Source organism: Salvia miltiorrhiza, chromosome 1 (genome assembly GCF_028751815.1).
Source record: "Salvia miltiorrhiza cultivar Shanhuang (shh) chromosome 1, IMPLAD_Smil_shh, whole genome shotgun sequence".
NCBI lineage: Eukaryota > Viridiplantae > Streptophyta > Magnoliopsida > Lamiales > Lamiaceae > Salvia > Salvia miltiorrhiza.
Genome location: NC_080387.1, coordinates 1183791 through 1206326, shown reverse-complemented (window position 1 = coordinate 1206326; position 22536 = coordinate 1183791). Strand labels below are relative to the sequence as shown.

General features: G+C 41.1%; 2 long non-coding RNA genes across 2 annotated transcripts; both read right to left on the bottom strand.

Moving 5' to 3' along the window:
- Positions 1 to 903: 903 nt before the first annotated feature.
- On the bottom strand, positions 904 to 3562 carry LOC131007214 (uncharacterized). Its single transcript, XR_009095972.1, has 3 exons — positions 3196 to 3562; positions 1747 to 1807; positions 904 to 1141 (listed from the first exon to the last, which is right to left on the bottom strand). It is a non-coding gene; the product is annotated as an uncharacterized LOC131007214 (long non-coding RNA).
- A 6869-nt stretch (positions 3563 to 10431) lies between these two features.
- LOC131007213 (uncharacterized) lies at positions 10432 to 13252 on the bottom strand. Its single transcript, XR_009095971.1, has 3 exons — positions 12959 to 13252; positions 11510 to 11570; positions 10432 to 10904 (listed from the first exon to the last, which is right to left on the bottom strand). It is a non-coding gene; the product is annotated as an uncharacterized LOC131007213 (long non-coding RNA).
- Positions 13253 to 22536: the final 9284 nt, after the last annotated feature.

Below are 22536 nucleotides of genomic sequence, written 5' to 3'. Positions count from 1 at the left end.
TGGACTCAAGGCTGTAAACAGGCCTTTGACCAGCTAAAGAGATATTTGTCAGAGTTGCCAGTGCTCACCAAGCCTAGCATCAGGGTGATTTTATACCTGTATATTGTGGTAGAGGCGGAATCTTTAGGATCGGTCCTTATGAGGGAGGAACGGGGGCAACAAATTTCGTCAATAAAATATTACAAGGCGCAGAGCTGAATTATTCAGAGATCGAGCAGGCAGCATTGGTTACATTGGTTACAGCCCGAAGGTTGCGGTCATATTTCTTGGCGCACAAAGTCATTGTGCGTACATCCTTACCATTTAAACAAACACTGGGACGACCAGACTTATCTGGTCGAAAGGTGAAGTGGGCAATTGAACTAAGTTAATAGGATGTGGACTTTGAACCACGAACCGCAATTAAAGCATAGGCGTTAGCAGATTTTGTACAAGAGACAACTAGAGCGGAAAAACAGAAGCCCTGGAAGGCGTCGGTTGACGGATCCGTCACTAAGGATGGGTGCGGGGTGGACATACACATTCAGTCCCCCATGGATGATTATTTGCAATCTGCTATCAAGTACGATCAACGTTTATCTAACAACGAGGCTGAGTACGAGGCTGTCATTGGAGCACTGAGGATTTTAGCAGAGCTTGGAGCTGAGTCGGTACATGTGAAGTCCGACTCACAACTAGTAGTACAATAGTTGCTGGGAGAGTTGTCACGGACGCTACTCGACTTAATTGAGGATAACTAAGCCGGGAAACCGCGACGAAGGGACACAGTTATCGACGGCGATAGAAAGGGAGTTTCTGTCACGACCGGACTTAATTAAGGATAAATAAGCCAGGAAAACGTAACTAAGGACACAGTTATCGACGGCGACAAAAAATGGGGTGAACAAATAATAGAGGATCGAACTAAAATTTGTTTAAAGAAGGGAAAATTTATAATACACCTGATGTTTAGTCACAAGACTCGAACAGACTTGTAGGTTTAGATAAAACTGGCTTAACTGCAAGAACATAAAACCTAAGAGTACGCAGCGGAATAACATAATCTGATTACATGTATGAAGACATGTATCCAAGAGTTCATTCATTTAACCTATGACAAAAGCTCCGCTCTTCACTTCATCTCCATCAGCCACTGCTCAACCTGCACATTTAGAAATATATGCAGGGCTGAGTACGAGAGTACTCAGTGGGCACGTATGCCTAAATATAAAAATACATGCATCATAAAACTGTAAATTTGTCATGCCATCAATAACAGTACAGCAAGGGAGTTTTTGTAAAATAGGCCCAAGCTTACTAAATATATTTGTGATTCTTAAAGTTCGTCTGATCAGACTAAGTTCTCTTGTATTCTATCATATCTGGAACTGTGTATCGGAGAGGTGGCCACCTCTCACGAACACTTGACCGGCCAACCCGCTAGATGACTCACGGTCATTGGTGTACACTAGTCCTGGCAGGAAAGCTATCAACTGCTCAGGACCCGAATTCGATTGCATCAATGGCAAAGCCAAAGCAGATAGATATCATACTGAAATTGAAACATTTTATGGCAAGACAATACTTGAAATAACTTTAATTCAAAGATTTTGTAACGAAATAACCTGTTCAAACGGTAGCATTTAAACTTGTTTGATAGATATATAAAACTGAAATTAACAGTTAAATCATCTCATGCATTGATTCGTATAAGAGGCCTACGATACGCAGGGGATCTCTATATACGTATAGTAAAGTAATGCCCACCTGATCCTCGGTGTGGAAGAGAGGTGATCTTAAGCGATGGTACCGTCCTGTGAACCAATTCCTACAAGACGAGTTCTTAACTCTTAGCACATATCATGGATAACAAAACCGTTGTCTACTTGGGATCTCTAGGTCAACCTATTCCCGGACTTACAACGCAAAAACGAACTAGGGATTATGCATTTTACATACGTTAGCTTATCTTGATGCCTTATCTAGGTTAACTCACTCATTTTCATGAAAACTTTGCAAAAAACATCTCCCAAACTCGTCATGCACATATACATAATATTTCATGAAACATCCTTTAAAACCAACTTTCAAACTTAGAAAAATAATTCAACAACTTGAGCTCTTAAGGGGCTGTTTTGCAACAGACACCAATTCTGCCTCGGATCTCTAAATGAGGTTCCAAAGGACATTCTGGAAACTAGACATTTCAAGGATCATTCTCTAATTTGAATTGAATGAAACAGAGTTCAAACGAGCAAGATATGCCCACTCAAAGATGGGTACTTAACAAGCAAAAATCTAAAAATTTCAGATTTCCAGATTAGAACCAAGTCAATGGGCCTTCTTTAAAAATTCATATCTCCCATTACAAAACTCCACTGGGAACCCCAAGGGTCAATCCGGAAACTAGGGAGAGAGCGTGACACTCTCCAGTTGGATTTACCCCAAGAAGATTCATGGTTTAGAAGATATGACTGTCTAAAGTTCACTGCACAAAAAGAGTTCAAGTTTGGCAGATTCAGAACATAAATCGGAAAAACCACTTTAGACTTCACCAAAAATTCTAAAACTGAACAAGTACCTTCCCAACATGTAAGTGAATATTCAGTAGAAAGATAGGCTTGAGAATCAAAGATTTAAGTCGGCCTTTGCGAGCTCAAAGTCGTAGGTTTGTAAAACCTACTGGATGTTACAAGGAATAAGAACTAGATCTCAAGAATTTATACCGGTTGTTTCCCTTTCTCAAAAATGGTGAGGCCGATGCCAAAAGAAATATACGGGAGTCTAGAGTGACATATTCAAGTTTCAGAGGCTTTCACCGATTGGAACCTGACTTATGGCCTCCCAAAGAGTATTTACCAAAAATGTATTCCAGATGGGCAGTGATGTTTTAAAAATTCATAAATAAATCATAAGAGATCAAAACCTTCTGAAATTTTACCAAAGTTCAGAAAACTTGTGAAAGATGATACACAATTAATTTGGGAATTTTTGGGGACCGTTTGGATGGATGGAATCGCCTTGCAAAATACTGCCGGAGCAGTGTGCTTATGGCAGATTCGCTGCCTTACCTCATGCACGGTTTTTCACCCAATAAACTCTACCAAAATAATCATCCAAAATCATAAAACATATCCTCACATAATATATCACACATATGTGTAAAAATCCATGGTCTTAAAGTATTTTCAGTTGAGAAGACAAAAGAAAACTCACCCTCGAAGCACAACCTTCACTCTAACTTTACGCCCTAGTTTTCCCATGCTCTCCCTTGCTTTGATACTCCTCTTGGGGCTTCAAGGGCTTCTATGGAGTGTGATAATGGTGGGAGAAGAGTCTTGGGAGTGGGGGAGATGTGGAGGGACGAAAATGGAGAGGGAAGAAGAGAGTGAGAGCACTTTCTTGTCTTAGCACTTTCTTGGAGTGAAAATGGATGGAATGGGAGAAGTTTGTAGCCACTCTTGCTTTTGGGGAGGCTATGCACGAAAATTTGGGGTAGGATAGGGTGGGGGTGGCTACCACCAATGGGAGGTAACTTGTGGCATGCAATTTGGTAGTTCCAATGCCAAGTAATGATGGTTCTTGTTGCCACCAATGGGAGGTAACTTGTGGCATGCAATTTGGTAGTTCCAATGCCAAGAAATGATGGTTCTTGTTGCCACCAATGGGAGGTAACTTGTGGCATGCAATTTGGTAGTTCCAATGCCAATAAATGATGGTTCTTGTTGCCACCAATGGGAGGTAACTTGTGGCATGCAATTTGGTAGTTCCAATGCCAAGAAATGATGGTTCTTGTTGCCACCAATGGGAGGTAACTTGTGGCATTGGCAAGTGTTAGGATTGGGTGGCTTGAGAGGTGAAGTGATTTAAGAGAAAAGATCTAAGTAAAATCCTTCAGGGTTGATTTCTCAGTATTAGAAATACTGGTTTCGCGTTTCTGTAAAATCGATAAAAGCTAAATTAAATCCGTAGATTTAATTCGTTCGTCATTCTAATTCTTAAATTAAATCTGTAGATTTAATTAGCCTCAAAGTCGGGAATAATTCACGACTTAAGCAACAAAGTGAAAATAAACTCCATCTTGATAAATAACACGACTTAGCTAAGTTGGTTATAACTCGGAAAAAATAATAATTCATCGACTCAAGGATTCTCATCGCGGTCTTAAACACGCGAAGATAAATAAATGCATACTTGCTAGTATAGTGACTCTGTCTCCAAAAAGCAAAATTCATAAACATAGATGAAAACATAAAACGCTTCAATTACTGGCAGATAGAAAATTAAACACGCAATACTGTAATTAAAATACTGATAAAAGAGCGGGTCACTACATCCTACCCCTCTTAACAAAAATTTCATCCCGAAATTTGCATATCTCTACTAAAAAAAAACTTAGGGTTTTTCTTCATAGTTCAAGTCTGGGCTAAGGATCATCTCTCCTTAGTGGATCACATGCTTTGGATCGTGAACGTACTTCCTGAGTGGTGATACGTGGAAAAACGTTGTGGACGTTTCCAAAACTTGGCGGTAACGCCAACTTATAGGCCACTGGACCTATCTTCTTTAGAATCTCATACGATCCTATAAATCAAAATCTAAGCTTTCCCTTGACATCAAACATAGTTTTCCCTTGGTGGGAGATACCTTTAGGAAGACCTTGTCTCCTATTTCAAAACGTAACTCGGTTTGGCGTGAAACAGCGTAAGATCTCTGTCTATCCTATGCCTTCTTTATTCGTCCTTTGATCTAGCGGACTATCTCAACCATCTCATCGACCATGTCTGGTCCTAAAACTTTTCTCTCACCCACTTCATCCTAGTAAAGTGGCGATCTACACTTCCGTCCATAAAGCGCCTCGTAAGGTGCTATATCAATGGTCGCCTGATGACTATTATTGTAGGTAAACTCGATCAATGGAAGCATTGATTCCCAACTTTTTCTGCAAGCTGATCCTAAATCTAGAAGTAAATTTTGAATCTCTACCCGAAGTAATGGATATTGGTATTCCATGTAGCCGTACAATCTCACGGATGTACAATTGGCTAGCTTCTTCGATCCATGGGTAATTGGAATCGGTATATATAAAAAGAGCGCACTTCGTGAGACGGTCTACTATTACCCAAATAGCTGTGTTACCCCTATTCGTTTTGGGTAAACTTGTCACGAAATCGATCGCTATGTGCTCCCACTTCCATTCTGGGTGTGTCATGAGCTTCACTCATGATCTCGTTTCTGAGTCCCTCGTTATAGGGAACACACAATCTTCCTTCAAAAGAACGGCGTTATCCATTGCCTCTTGGTAGCCTCCTGGCGTGCCTGTTCGGATCTTAAGACGAACCCTTTCCAGGTATTCGTCCGCTCTCTGGGCGCTGATGATCCTTTCTCTAAGGTCTGGGGTGGCTACCAGAGTTGCAATAATTGCTCTTATCGTTGCCGGTGGTTGAACCACTTCTATCTTCAATCTGTCAAAATCCTTTACGAGCGTGTCCTCTTGAGTGAGAAGAAGTCCTAACTCGGATTGAGTTTTACGACTTAAAGCATCAGCTACTACGTTAGCTTTCCCTGGGTGGTAATTGATACCGCAATCATAATCCTTCACAAGTTCGAGCCATCTTCTCTGTCTCATGTTCAAGTCCTTCTGCTCGAAAAAGTACTTAAGGCTTTTGTGGTTTGTGAACATCTCGCACCTAAATCCATATAGGTGGTGTCTTTACTATAACTAATTCTAGATCATGAGTTGGATAGTGCAACTCATGTGGCTTAAGCTGTCGTGATGCATAGCTATCACCCTTTCTTCTTGCATCAAGATGCAACCCAGTCCCCTCTTGGACGCATACGTATAATTCACATGTTCTTTGTCAGCTATTGGAATGGCTAACACTAGTGTGTTGCTAACTTCTCCTTGAGCTCTTGAAAGCTTCTCGCATTCTTTTATCCAAGAAAATTAGATTCATTTCCTAAGTCATTGTGTCATTGGCCTTGCTATCTTGGAAAATCATCCTATGAATCTACAATAGTAACCTGGTAATCCCAAGAATTTCTTGTCTCATTAGGATTTGTAGGTGGTCTCCACTCATGTACAACTTGTACCCTTTTTGGGGCCCACTTTGATCTCTTCTGATAACATGATATGCCCTAAAAATATGACTTCGCCGAGCCAAAAATTCGCACCTGAAGAGCTTAGCATAAAGAGTCTCTGTTCTCAATGTTTCTATGACTATCCTCAGGTGTTCCTCATGTTCTTTCTCGTTCTTCGAGTAGGTCGAGTCATCATCTATGAAAACTAAGACGAATTGGTGCATTGATCAATCCGAAAGGCACCACTACGAACTCATAACGGCCAATCTGGTTGTGAAGGCTTTCTTAGGTACATCTTCTGGTAAAAAAAAAAAAATTTAGTAAGTGGTATCAAAGTCTCAAGTATATCTTTGAGAATGCACTCGATCCTCTGAGCCACTAAAAATGCCATCTATCCTCGACAAATGATCAATATAGGATACTTTTTCTTAAGTGTTACTATGCTAAATTCTCACCCCTTTTCTTTTTGTCGTTCACTGGGCGGAGACGACCGGCTTTCTCCTTCCCATGTTAATCCACGGGGACTTATTAGCTTCTTTCTTTCTAGCTTTTCGTGGCTTTCTAACGTGACGGGGTCGTACATGTTGTTGTTGCTGTCTCAGAAGCTGCTAGCGTGGTTACTACTGTTTGGTTGGGGCAAGGCATGGATCGCTTGCATATACGGAGCCTGGTCAAGCAAGTTCAGCATAGACCCGTCTCTTGTTCCTTATTTAAACAACGGTTTGCAAAATGCCCTTCTGGTTACCGTGTAACAACCTTCGCTTTCACTCTTCCATTATTGCAGCATCTTCTAGGGTTCTTGTCATACTTTGGGCAGGGCAGGATCCTTTGTTGGTTATCTCCTATCTGTTTAGGAGTACCCTGGTTTTTCTTAGCTCTGTTGTTGGGAAAATTTCCATTGCCATAGCTTCCTTCTCGCTTGGCAATTGCTACTTGTTGTCCCATTTGTTTTCTTTACGACCATCTTAAGGTAGTCTATACCTTGACTGTGCGTGGGTTTTCCTTTACCAAAGGATAGTAGCAACTAAATATGAGAGTCTCACTCATTTCTTACTTCTACGAAAAAAAATCTGTTTGGCTTGTTAGGGAAATTCAATATCTCATGACATAATTCGTTTCCAAACCTCTTTATGCGTTTCTCAAAGGTGTCCACCCTCGTGGAACATACTTTGACATTCGATGGAAAACTTCGTCATACACAGTAACTGTTCCGGCTCTCCGCTCGAGACTCCAGAAGCAGCTTTGTTTCTACCGATCCAAGGTCAAAAGATAGTTTGACGCTTAGTGTATCCTTCTAATTGTGAAAGTATCACTTCCTAGTGGTTGATAACTAATGACAAACTGAGTCATCCTAGTCGTCACTATGCTCTTCGGGATAAGGCAAGATCTTATGGTGCGAGTCTATCTATTGGGATACCTCTCTTCTTCAAGATTGCAAATCTCGATTGGCAACCACTAAGATCTTAGTTATGTGGAGGTGTTGGCATAGGCATTGTTATTGGTCTTGCTCTCGGCGTTGTTGCCTCCCTGTCCATCGTTCCGCTATGCGATTCCGTGTAAGGTAGTCCCCAATGGCTTGCCAAAGCCATCCGGATCTCGTGCCTTTAACCGGCACAAAATTTTTTAGCCATCTTTTATTCCGTCTCTACTTGCTCTGGCGCATATCTCGACATATCACAGAACATCCTATCGTACTGAGTAATGGTCATTAATCCCTACTTTAGACTGAAAAAAAAATCCAATCTCCTTCTTCTTGCGATAGCCATGGGGTATTACTTATCATATATCTCTGTTTTAAACGTTCCTGCGTAAAATTTTCCAGTTGTTCAGCTGTCATCGTTTCCCTCTGTGCTTTCCTTCCTGGTCCAAGTCTCAGCTTCCGCTGGATCTCCTGTCCTACTGAAGGCAGGTGGGTTTTGTTGTGAAATAATTCCTCTATTCTACCTTCTGGTTGTATGGATGGTGGGGCGATATTTTGTTCTGGCCCTGGTACTGGACCTCTTTAATCATCTCGGGGAATTCTTCTCCCTCTTCTCGGATGCCCTCGTCTTGGTGGCATTCCGATGGGTTGACATATAGTCGTTACTACATTATGAAAAACGTACAGATGCATATCATCAAATCGGCAACCCGTTTCTTGGTTCTCAAAACTCGCTCATACTCTTTCTCATGCTAACATATGAGTAAAACGTGGCGGAAGTAGCTTGCCGCAAAAGATTGATGGGTCACTAAATAGTTATGAAAAATTGCCTTGATGAGGACTTTTACATCAACATTCGAATCAGGATCTACTGAACTATCCAGGTACTGCACGTGATGGACTGGCGGTCTAGCAAAAATCATCACAAAAGAACTTAGTCACGTTACGTCCAGTGGACCAGTGATTTAGTACCAGTCAACACAACTGAGCTAACATAGGGGCATACATAAGCATCGGATCAATCATCGTTTCCGAAATACAAAAATAACGTCCTACTAAAAACATACGAGGTGGTCTAAAAGTATCACGTGCTTGACCCTTGGGTCGAGGCATTCGTGTCGGACTGATTTAATCTAGTGAATACTTGCTTGTCTTTGGGTCACAGAAAATCTACCAACAGTTAGTAGATCGCAATGATTCAAATCACAAATGGCAATTGGGCAAAGTGTTCCAATAATTTGCCAAACAATTTAAATGAATAACCATAGGGTAGAAATGAATTGACTAAAAGATCGAAACGAAATGACCTAATAGTCTGAACCCGTCTGGCTTTTCAGATGAAGGTTTTACATATATAGGTGTAGAGACCCATATATGACGACTACTGAGATTTTGGTCATGTGGACTGGCCAGGTCCAACACAATTACTTCTCAGTCACATGGAAATACTTTTCCGAACTTGATAGGTCTTGATCATTGGCTGCAAAAGGTACTTTTGGTATAAAGTCTCTACTTTCTCCTTAACATCTAAAACCTATCCTTGAGAATGTTTGGAAGATTCTCAAGCTTGAAGTCTGGTTTCTAAATCAACATCCTTCCTTAAAATCTTCTATAAGCAAACTAAGACTTCTCAACTGTAATCAAGCTTACTTAACAACTTCCTCTAAATGATCTTAATGTGGGACTTCTAGTACTTAGCATTAATTCACATAGCGCTTGTATGTAATCGTATAATTTGAAGTATACTCGTGCCCTTGCGAGGGACCTTTTGAATCATCACTCTCCCACAAAAATGGATTTTGCTTCTCCGAGCCTCTTATAGGATATGGGTCACCTCACATAGTACTAAGGCATGTAATGATCTTAGTCAACACTTTCATTCTTCTTACTAAACTGAACGTCTAATCTAAGATGTTCTAACAAGGGCGATGCCTCTGATAAGCTAAAGTATGTATACTTTTCCTGAGTATACCCTTAGAGTCTCATTAGGGTCTCAGTCCCTTAATGTATGCGTCAAACCGCTATTGATGTCCCTAGCTCTATTTACCTCTGAATCTTTTTTGGGAACTTCTCCCATCTTATGCACTTGCGTAGATTTTCTAGTCGATGATAAAGGTTGGTAACTTCTAGTTACCCATGTCACATCTTATCTTTCTGATTCGTAGCAGGTGATCGTAATTAATAGGGGTTCTAAATGATGCTCACGTGTAATGTAATAGGTAACTTTAATCAGAAAGGTTTCGAGTATCTAAAACTGTAAGCTAACAGTTCTAATCGCAATATTAAGGAATCATGCACAAAGCGTTATAACCCCTTGTGAGCCTAGCTCTGAAATTCGAACATAAATCATGAAGGTTCTCTTCATGTCATAACTGGTGATAATTGAGGGGTTTGAAATGAGTATTAGCTCATCACACCACCGCTAGCTAATTGCATAAATCACTCTCATCGCTGTGAGCAATGTCTCAACTAAGTTCTGGTCGGGTAAGGTAATAGTTGGTTCGGTATTCTGTCACGTGTGAACAGCCCGAATAATGAACTATGCCCGTGTCACTTACTCGTGTGTGACACTCTTCTTTTCATCTTAGTGCATACCTTCTCATTGGATTCTCGTGTCTCTTCAAGTGACATTTGATTTTCTTCCTCTTTCTTGGCTCTTCACTATGGCTATAGTGAAAGATAACTGAGTTTCTAGTTTCTACTGTTCTTCTCGTAACAGTGATCATGCATTCTTAACGCATCTAAGTTCATTGATATATCAAATCAATCACTAAAGCATAAACCTTGAAAAGTAAGCATCAGCACATTCGTATGAAACGTGGACTTTTAACGTTCGTAAATTATTACCTCTTTCTTTCTTGTTGAGCGTGACGATGCGATGAAGTGCTGAGCTTTTGTCGACTGACTTTTCCAAACTAATATAAAATTCAGGACTAACTAGGTAACTCTTGGATTCAGAGCAAACGAACTGCTCTGATACCACTCTGTCACGGACGCTACTCGACTTAATTGAGGATAACTAAGCCGGGAAACCGCGACGAAGGGACACAGTTATCGACGGCAATAGAAAGGGAGTTTCTGTCACGACCGGACTTAATTAAGGATAAATAAGCCAGGAAAACGTAACTAAGGACACAGTTATCGACGGCGACAAAAAAGGGGGTGAACAAATAATAGAGGATCGAACTAAAATTTGTTTAAAGAAGGGAAAATTTATAATACACCTGATGTTTAGTCACAAGACTCGAACAGACTTGTAGGTTTAGATAAAACTGGCTTAACTGCAAGAACATAAAACCTAAGAGTACGCAGCGGAATAACATAATCTGATTACATGTATGAAGACATGTATCCAAGAGTTCATTCATTTAACCTATGACAAAAGCTCCGCTCTTCACTTCATCTCCATCAGCCACTGCTCAACCTGCACATTTAGAAATATATGCAGGGCTGAGTACGAGAGTACTCAGTGGGCACGTATGCCTAAATATAACAATACATGCATCATAAAACTGTAAATTTGTCATGCCATCAATAACAGTACAGCAAGGGAGTTTTTGTAAAATAGGCCCAAGCTTACTAAATATATTTGTGATTCTTAAAGTTCGTCTGATCAGACTAAGTTCTCTTGTATTCTATCATATCTGGAACTGTGTATCGGAGAGGTGGCCACCTCTCACGAACACTTGACCGGCCAACCCGCTAGATGACTCACAGTCATTGGTGTACACTAGTCCTGGCAGGAAAGCTATCAACTGCTCAGGACCCGAATTCGATTGCATCATTGGCAAAGCCAAAGCAGATAGATATCATACTGAAATTGAAACATTTTATGGCAAGACAATACTTGAAATAACTTTAATTCAAAGATTTTGTAACGAAATAAGCTGTTCAAACGGTAGCATTTAAACTTGTTTGATAGATATATAAAACTGAAATTAACAGTTAAATCATCTCATGCATTGATTCGTATAAGAGGCCTACGATACGCAGGGGATCTCTATATACGTATAGTAAAGTAATGCCCACCTGATCCTCGGTGTGGAAGAGAGGTGATCTTAAGCGATGGTACCGTCCTGTGAACCAATTCCTACAAGACGAGTTCTTAACTCTTAGCACATATCATGGATAACAAAACCGTTGTCTACTTGGGATCTCTAGGTCAACCTATTCCCGGACTTACAACGCAAAAACGAACTAGGGATTATGCATTTTACATACGTTAGCTTATCTTGATGCCTTATCTGGGTTAACTCACTCATTTTCATGAAAACTTTGCACAAAACATCTCCCAAACTCGTCATGCACATATACATAATATTTCATGAAACATCCTTTAAAACCAACTTTCAAACTTAGAAAAATAATTCAACAACTTGAGCTCTTAAGGGGCTGTTTTGCAACAGACACCAATTCTGCCTCGGATCTCTAAATGAGGCTCCAAAGGACATTCTGGAAACTAGACATTTCAAGGATCATTCTCTAATTTGAATTGAATGAAACAGAGTTCAAACGAGCAAGATATGCCCACTCAAAGATGGGTACTTAACAAGCAAAAATCTGGAAATTTCAGATTTCCAGATTAGAACCAAGTCAATGGGCCTTCTTTAAAAATTCATATCTCCCATTACAAAACTCCACTGGGAACCCCAAGGGTCAATCCGGAAACTAGGGAGAGAGCGTGACACTCTCCAGTTGGATTTACCCCAAGAAGATTCATGGTTTAGAAGATATGACTGTCTAAAGTTCAGTGCACAAAAAGAGTTCAAGTTTGGCAGATTCAGAACATAAATCGGAAAAACCACTTTAGACTTCACCAAAAATTCTAAAACTGAACAAGTAACTTCCCAACATGTAAGTGAATATTTAGTAGAAAGATAGGCTTGAGAATCAAAGATTTAAGTCGGCCTTTGCGAGCTCAAAGTCGTAGGTTTGTAAAACCTACTGGATGTTATAAGGAATAAGAACTAGATCTCAAGAATTTATACCGGTTGTTTCCCTTTCTCAAAAATGGTGAGGCCGATGCCAAAAGAAAGATACGAGAGTCTAGAGTGACATATTCAAGTTTCAGAGGCTTTCACCGATTGGAACCTGACTTATGGCCTCCCAAAGAGTATTTACCAAAAATGTATTCCAGATGGGCAGTGATGTTTTAAAAATTCATAAATAAATCATAAGAGCTCAAAACCTTCTGAAATTTTACCAAAGTTCAGAAAACATGTGAAAGATGATACACAATTAATTTGGGAATTTTTGGGGACCGTTTGGATGGATGGAATCGCCTTGCAAAATACTGCCGGAGCAGTGTGCTTATGGCAGATTCGCTGCCTTACCTCATGCACGGTTTTTCACCCAATAAACTCTACCAAAATAATCATCCAAAATCATAAAACATATCCTCACATAATATATCACACATATGTGTAAAAATCCATGGTCTTAAAGTATTTTCAGTTGAGAAGACAAAAGAAAACTCACCCTCGAAGCACAACCTTCACTCTAACTTTACGCCCTAGTTTTCCCATGCTCTCCCTTGCTTTGATACTCCTCTTGGGGCTTCAAGGGCTTCTATGGAGTGTGATAATGGTGGGAGAAGAGTCTTGGGAGTGGGGGAGATGTGGAGGGACGAAAATGGAGAGGGAAGAAGAGAGTGAGAGCACTTTCTTGTCTTAGCACTTTCTTGGAGTGAAAATGGATGGAATGGGAGAAGTTTGTAGCCACTCTTGCTTTTGGGGAGGCTATGCACGAAAATTTGGGGTAGGATAGGGTGGGGGTGGCTACCACCAATGGGAGGTAACTTGTGGCATGCAATTTGGTAGTTCCATTGCCAAGTAATGATGGTTCTTGTTGCCACCAATGGGAGGTAACTTGTGGCATGCAATTTGGTAGTTCCAATGCCAAGAAATGATGGTTCTTGTTGCCACCAATGGGAGGTAACTTGTGGCATGCAATTTGGTAGTTCCAATGCCAAGAAATGATGGTTCTTGTTGCCACCAATGGGAGGTAACTTGTGGCATGCAATTTGGTAGTTCCAATGCCAAGAAATGATGGTTCTTGTTGCCACCAATGGGAGGTAACTTGTGGCATTGGCAAGTGTTAGGATTGGGTGGCTTGAGAGGTGAAGTGATTTAAGAGAAAAGATCTAAGTAAAATCCTTCAGGGTTGATTTCTCAGTATTAGAAATACTGGTTTCGCGTTTCTGTAAAATCGATAAAAGCTAAATTAAATCCGTAGATTTAATTCGTTCGTCATTCTAATTCTTAAATTAAATCTGTAGATTTAATTAGCCTCAAAGTCGGGAATAATTCACGACTTAAGCAACAAAGTGAAAATAAACTCCATCTTGATAAATAACACGACTTAGCTAAGTTGGTTATAACTCGGAAAAAATAATAATTCATCGACTCAAGGATTCTCATCGCGGTCTTAAACACGCGAAGATAAATAAATGCATACTTGCTAGTATAGTGACTCTGTCTCCAAAAAGCGAAATTCATAAACATAGATGAAAACATAAAACGCTTCAATTACTGGCAGATAGAAAATTAAACACGCAATACTGTAATTAAAATACTGATAAAAGAGCGGGTCACTACAAGAGTATAACATCAAAGATAATAGAATGGTACGTATCATGTTCGGGCTAAGGAACAATGTCTAAATTTTAGGACTATTGTATCGAACAAATACCGCGAGAACAGAATAACAGGGCTGGCCTTCTAGCATGCATGGCCAGCACAGTCGAACATAGCTGGATGAACTCAGTGACTCTGCTCTCGGAGGGGAAACAGGGCATACCAAGTGTGGAAGTCAAAGAAGATTGGCGAGCTCCCATTATCCATTTTTTACAAACGGGAGAGCAGCTCGACCCGATCATTTCCCAGCGATGCCTTTACGGAAGATACTGCATGATCAACGATCAATTATACAAGAGGTCCTTCACTGACCCGTTGCTAAAGTGCTTGTCTCCAGAGGAAGCACAATTTGCCATCAAAGAAATTCACCAGGGATGTTGCGAAAACCATGCTGGTTACAAGGATTTAATGAGAAAGATCGTTAGGGCTGGGTTTTATTGGCCAAGAATGGGAGAAGATGCCATAAATTTTGTCAAAAAATGTGAAGTTTGTCAGAAGTATGCTCCGCGCATCAATCTCTTAGGGGAAACCATGGGGACTATGTATGCCACCTGTCATTTCGACAAGTGGGGAATTGATATAGTGGGAAAGCTCCCTACTGCCCCGAGAGGGAAGTGCTTCCTTATATTAGCGGTGGATTACTTTTCCAAATGGGTGGAGGCGGAAGCAATATGAAAAATCGATGAATGTACTATCAAAAGATTTCTATGGCGCAACATCTGTTGCAGGTATGGATCACTAAGAGTGCTCATCTCAGATAATGGGTCACAGTTTATAGTGAAGCGGATAGAGGAATTCTTCTACAGAATGGATATCGTTCAGCATTTTGTATCGGTGGCTCACCCACCAGCCAATGGTCAAGTGGAGCTAACCAGCTGCACAATTTGCGAGGGATTGAAAAAGCGGCTAGAAAAGAGTAAGGGAAGATGGGTGGAAGAGCTAGACGGTGTCTTGTGGGCTCATCGTACTAGCCCAAAAACTGCAACATGGGAGGCACCATTCACACTAGTATATGGCTCCAATGCTGTTATACCGGTAAAAATGCGCTTGGCCTCACATTGGGTTCTGCATTACGACCCTATACGAAATGATGAACTCCAACGTCTAGATTTGGATTTCATTGAGTTGTGCAGAGATGCGTCCGTTCTCAGAGATGCAAAATACAAGGGCATCATTAAAGCAGGGTTCGACAAAAAAGTGGCAGTTAGAAAGTTTAACAAGGGCGATCTTGTATTAAAGCGAACAGACGCACTGCACCCAACCAAGAAGTTTGATCCCAACTGGGAAGGTCCTTTTGTGGTAACAGAAGTGCTGAGCGGCGGAGCATACCACTTGTCTGATAGTGAAGGGAGGCCACTCACTCGGCCTTGGAACATCAACACTCTGAAAAAGTTTTATACTTAAGAACTTACAGCTCTGATTTATCATTGTAGACAAAATACTCTTTTTCCCCACATGGGTTTTAACGAGGTTTGAGGCCAAGTTTCTTTAATAAAATGGGATTCTTGGTTTTAGGGTAATTACCCGCGTTTGACTCCATTTTTTCTATGCATTCACAAACAAAAGTTGCAGGGCTGCAGAACAATCGTGCTTGACTTCTAAAGTACGTGCACAACACTAGGGGGGAGTAGGGGTGTATACCCCATATATACCTTATACATTAATAGTCATATCATATTTTTTCGGGATAAAAAATTCGAGACTTTAGATGCTGCCTAAGCTCGAGCTTCCAGAGCTGTCTTAGCGCGAGCAGCTGCCTAAACCGGATTTCAATGTTGGTATTAGCGCGAGCACTTAAGATTTAGAAATCGCCTAATTGCAGGCATTTGGAGGGTTAAAATTTTTAAATGCTGCCTAAGATCGAGCTCCCAGAGCTGGCTTAGCACCGGCAGCTGCCTAAACCGGATCTCAATGCTGGTATTAGTGCGAGCACTTAAGATTTAGAAGTCGCCTAAGCGCAAGCTCTCAGAGCTGCCTTAGCGTGGGCATTAAGAGGGTTAAAAATTTTAGATGCTGCCTAAGATCGAGCTCCTAGAGCTGGCTTAGCGCGGGCAGTTGCCTAAACCGGATCCCAATGCTGGTATTAGCGCGGGCACTTAAGATTTAGAAGCTACCTAAGTGCGGGCATTATGAGTTAAGTTTTTAGGTATTGCCTAAACCCGAGCTCCTAGAGCTAGCTTAGTGCGGGCAGCTGCCTAAACCGGATCCCAATGTTAGCTTAGTGCGAGCATTAAGTTTAAAAGTCACATAAGCGCGAGCTCCCAGAGCTGCCTTAGCGCGGACATCAGCAGGGAGGATTTTAGAAGCTGCCTAAGCTCGAGCTCCCGGAGATGACTTAGTGCGAGCAGGTGCTTAAACCAGAGCTCAAGGTCAGCTCGAAGCAAGTATTAAGTTTGGAAAATTATTTGAGTATGAACATACAGAAGTGATTCAACATGGATGCTGAGTTTATAAAATAAGACAATAACAAGAGGAGCAAAATGATAAGAAATTGATAAACTACGGGTTTGAAGAGCAGAGTAAACATATACAAGTTATGAAGGCGAGAAAAACCAAAGGGAAGAAAATAACAGTTATCAGATCCACAGACCTACAAATCAAAAGAAGTTCAAAAACAAATGTTCAGAAACAGAATATTCACAAACATCGACGATGAAAAGGGGATAACAACCTATCTACTTGGGGGAGGTTTTAGATTTTGGAGGAGCCGGGATGGAAACAGGGTCAGAGCTGGGAGCGTCAGAGCCGGGGATGGTTGAAGAAGGGCCTTCAGCAAATACGGGCAAAGTCTTGGAAGCATCAACGTCCGGGAAAGGATCGGGATCCTTAGACAGATCCCCCACCAAGGAATGAGTGAAGTTAGCCTCATCCTTATAAAGTTTGGCCAATCGCTCAAGGACATCCTCTTGGGAGGATGGGAGGCTAGCTATCAAGGTCAGAAGTAAGCGGTTGGGGAGGATACAGTCCGAACTCCGTGAAGGACCTGGGGGCGGCACGGTCTCCAGACAAGTCCTGCACAAATTCATAAAGAACCCCAAGAAAAGGGCTAGCAAAGATAGGCTTCTCCGGTACATCTTCCGAGCAAAGTCCCACGGTGAATTACTGAAGAGTGCGTTCCAGGATCGGGTACCACCAGTCAAGACTGCCAGGAGCATTAGGATCAATGCCCAGCTTGGCACACAGTGCATTGTTATCCAGGGATCGCAAAAGGGCCTGCAAATCCAGCTTCGCCACCTGTGCTAGAGTGGCTCTAGTCATTTCGGCTCCTCTCCTGCCAATCTCTGTAATCATGCAAGCCATGGCAGGGACAAATTTTTGCAAGAAGTCAGGAGTCTTGCAGAAGGCCTCCAGCGTCCCTTCGAAGAGGATCTTGAGGAATTGATGCTCGTGGGGTGACAAGAAGAACTCCAGTCTTTGGTCGCGGGCCTCGAATACGTACGCTTCACGGTGAGCTCGGATACGTGCCTCCCTCCATCTCCTTTTAGACTCATCGTATTCCTTGGAGTAACGGTCCCTTAAACTGATACCCCAGCTCGTGACTTTCTCGCTTAGCCTCCTGGTAAGCTGACTCCAAGGAGTTCTTTTCAACTTCCAGCTCTATCAATCGAGCCTGGGCGCGGGCCAACTCTGCCTCCACCTCGCTGAGGCGGGAGGTAGCCTGAGAAGTTTCTTTCTCTTTGAGGGCCAAAGCAGACCTGGCTTCATGCAAACTCCTCTCCACCTCGTCAAAAATCTTGACTTGGCGCAGGGCTTCCGCCCTTTGGGCCTCCTCCTTGAAGTGATAGAAACTGAGCTAGATTATAAAGAAGGGCATAAAGATATAAAGAAAAGATAAAGCGTACCATCATGTACATGCGACCCAATGACTTAGCCAGTTCTTTGCCCGAAGCCTTGCGGGCACGGGCTTGATCTTCCAGGTGAACCCAAGCTGTCATTTGTTCATAAATTCCCGTCCCTCTATGCTAGAGACGGGGCAGACCAAAAGTGTGGTTCTTTCAACGGGGGCATCCCCCGGCAGCTCTGGATCCTTGGCTACAGATTTGCCAAAGCGGATTGCCTTCCTCCTTCGAGCTAACTCCTCAACATCTTCCTTGGTTGAATCTTTTTTTCTCTTTTTTTGGGCAGCTTCGGCACCCCCGGGGTAGATGGCAGATACGAGTGAGACGTCGAGAATCTCTATCTCTTCGTCTGGTTGTTCCTCTTCATCTTCATCCCTCAGCCTGGTATGAACTGTGGAGACTTCGGGAACGCGCTCCAAAATTGGAGCAGGGCGGCGGGGACCGGGAGATAAGGGGACATAAGAAATCGGAACTGAGAAGACACCCTCAGTTGTCGAAATGTTGATAAAAGGGAGGGCCTCGGTTGGCCCCCTAAACTCTTGGGTGTTGCTGACAGTCCGAGACGTGTCAGTGTCGAAGGGAGCATTTGTTAGGCCACTGTCATCTTTGGCAGCATCCCTGTTGGGAGTCTCAGCTCTGGTCTCATCCTCCTCTGTTGGGGCTGGCAGGAGGTTATCGTAGTCCGCCATCCAATCCATATATGAAGAATAATAATAAGTATCATTATCTTGCATATGTTATCATCGCACTCACCAAGTAAAGAAAGATCAGAGATAACTTCATTACCTATCTTGGACTCGAGGAAACGGGAAAACAACCCGTTAGCCGCCAGGGCTAAACTATTCTCCACTAAATTCTTGCAAATAAACGGTTTTACAGAGTGGAGGAAGTTAAGTCTATTGAAGATTTCTAAATCATCATCGGAGTGAGCGGGGATAGGACGGTACGACAGAGTATGTCGCTCCGGGTGCCAGATTACGTCAGTAACGTTGGCGAATGCACGCCAGGTCCCTTTGACTGTGGACACAATACAATATTTATTTACAAAATTCTTATCACTAGAGGGCAGTTTACTCATGAATGTGGTCTTAAATTTTTTAGTGGTAGAAAAATAGTAAGGGGTGTTCGTTTTCTTGAGGATCTGGGTCTGACAAAAAAGTTGCGCTGTGTCTTGACAGCCGTGATACTTAACCAGGATATGAAAGAAAAAAGCCTTTTGCAGAGCTGAATGGGCTATTTGATAGAAGGGAATGCAGAAGTAATTACAAATGTCTACAAGAAAAAGAGGAGGAAGACGCAGCCCTGCCACTACTTGCTGGTCCCACAGTGCTATGCTCTTTTCGCGAATATTGGAGGGAGTCTCTAAGGACTTATTGTCAGGAAGGTGGAAAACTAAACCGAGAATAGGCCCTCGGAGCGCCTTCTCCAATCTTTTCATTTCTTTTACCCCCATAACAGATGCGGGAACAGAATACGAAGACATCTTTATTGTCTTTACGACACACTCCCGAAAACTTTTTAAATCAAAAGACGACGAAGGTTCTTACGCTACACAACCCAAGAAGAAAAGAATGATGACAATACCTAAATCAGGTCGCAGGAAAGGGAAAGAAGTGAATAGGGTCTGGCAAGCGTCGAAGAAACGGCGGGAGCATAAAATAGTCGAAGAAGTTGTTGGTGAGTAAGAATGTCGAAAGTGAAAAATGAAGAAGTCGAAGAACTATATATATGTAAGGGCGGCGCGGAGAACGAGGGTTTCATCAGTGCAATAGGGGGACAACACGGGGCATTTTCAGAAGAAAGTTAAAACCGAATGAGCGTTTTTTTCTGAAAGGAAGCGAGATGATTAGACGTGGCCAGGGTCCACTAAGCTGACAGATAATTAATGCTCTGTAGAGGGAAAAATCCAACCCTAAAAAATGAAGAAAATATATCAGGAAGCTAATTGAGTATAAACAAAAGAATACTCAATTAGACTGGGGGGAGTAGCTGATAAGGAGTAAAATATGCGTAAGTTAGATCAGACAGCATTGAAAATTCCAACCCTGAAACCGAAGGAGCAAAGAAGACTCCGAACGATATTCTTTGCGAAGAGCCCACGCAGTAAGAGCTTCTGAGCCGAAACAAAGGAATTCTATTATAGAAGGAGCCAGAGCTTACTTAACGAGAAGAGCGCAATAGGGATCGGATGTCAGAGTTGGAATAAACAAGACAAAAACAACTCGCTTCATCGAACTAGACTGACATGTCTACCAAGGAAAACCCAGAGCTGAAGAGATTTTGTGCTAGATTATGGCCGAGACGTACGAATTGCTGACAGTTTTGTGGGAGAATCATCATAGCCGACGCGGGGTTCGTACGGGACGTGTTGTAATATCTCTATAAATAGGGAACACATCCACCATTGTAAATACACATTATCAACAAATACAACTCTCTTTCCACTGTTTTCACTACTTTACCGATCCCTTGCATACTACAGGTGAATCATTTTATTCTAAATCAACCATTGTAGTTAACGAACTCATCACATGCAATAGTCTAGAAGATTCCACCATGGTGTATGCATCAACCACAAACTGTTGATAAAGTCATCTAGATGATAATCTAATCAAAATTATGGAATCTAATCAAAGTTACGAGATTGAATTATATGCAAAAAATAATTAGGTGGTATCAATTACATCAATTGAATTAGATGGTATCAATTGCAACAATTTAATTACATCAGTTACGAGACTGAACTAGATGGTTAGGCGCCGGTCTCAGTTTCGAAACCTAGTACAAGTAAAATTTGTTGATTATGCGCCTACTTTATCATAATTTATTTTATTTTACTAAATATTGCAGCCCGTCAAAATAGAAAAACCAAGTACAACAGCTTTTTTCTAATCTAGAACACAGAAATAAACAAACATATGAATTGATTCTATATCTCATTACAGATCTTATGAATCATACGAATATTATAGCTATCAAAAGGAGATATATTATATAGAAACGATTGGATGCATAAAATCAAATAAAGCAGATTCTATCCCTTAAATCTCAAAATAGATTTCTTGATTATCAAGCCATTAAAATTCTAAAACTTCTTCTATAAAATCATACATAATATGAGAATTTTGTGAAATCAAATAGAGATGAAGTTATTTAATTAGCTACACTCTTATATAATTCACATAACATCGACACATATTGACGGCACAAAGATTAAAGCATAATTACCTTTTACGATCGGAGAGAGATGAGAGAACTAGAACTATCCTGCTGATAACGTGTTACAAACTAGAGAATAGAGAAGAGAATATGTATTGAGCGCCATCAATATGAGGGCCAAAGGCCTCTATTTATACAAGTAGGAAGCTAGGATTTTAGGGAGATTTCTTGGTCAACACACATAAGATATATCTATAAGATATATTTTCAACAGAGATAAAGAAAGTTTTAGTTCTTTTTTATGCTTGAGTATAGTTCTCTTATGTATTTATTATTAAAATTTTCAAAAAAAATCTGATATGTTAAAATGATCATGAATACATAGTGCATGCCAAAAATCTAATATAAAAAAATTATATTTTAGAATATTATATTTTATTTAGAATGAAGATAGTAGCTTTAAAATGAAAATGAAACCATCTTATAGATGGAGGCGTATCAGATTGTTGGGGTCCCGGAGGGTTGACTGAATAGGTGTATGGGGGGAGGGAATACACATGTAGGCTATTTTTCGCAAAACAAAATAAACTTAACCAAATTTCAGTTGGAAATAGGTTGTAGACTGATATTGAAAAGACTTCCGTAATTTGATATCAGCCGAGCGTAAAGCTTAACTGATATCCACGTAAGGCTTCAGTCTATAGTTTGTAAAACAGAGCAGAGTTATTGATCTCACTGACGATCCGCAGAATGATCACTGAGACTAATAGCTCAGCAGCATAATTTAAACTTAATGCGAATAGCCTTTTAGAAAAGGTTCGTCACTCATAAAATCCTTAGTTACACTTTTCAGTTAAGCCAATTTAGTTGAAAACAGTTTTAACGCAAATAAGGAATAACTGAAAGCAAGTAAAGAACACAAGGATTTTTATGTGGTTCGAAAACAACATTCCTACTCCACAGCCAGATGATTAGTTTGACAAACACTCTGGCTAATGCATATAAGTGCACAACAAACCTACCAACACCCTGGGTTAGATTTCTCGCTCACTCTTAGCACGGTTAGACACACTCGTACCCTATCAGCACTTCGCTAAGATCTTTGGAGTTAGAACCCTGGCCTGAACTCCCCCTTAGCCTGCTGGTGCCAAGGAACCGACTCAAACACTCTTTTCGCTTGATTGAAAAGGGGTTTGGACTTTTTCAACTAAGACTATTGAGAACAGGCTCTCAAGTAATCTATTCTAGGCTTAAGATAAAACAAGAATTGCTTAGTTTTCTAAGAGAGTTTAGGTAATCAGCTAGACTGATTTTACATCAATTAAGTACTCTCTTCTTCGATTAAAAGTTCTATCTGTGAAGTTGTTGGCTCGCGAATTTGTCAGAGTTTCAGCGTATGTCTTCGAATCGGTGAAGATTGCAG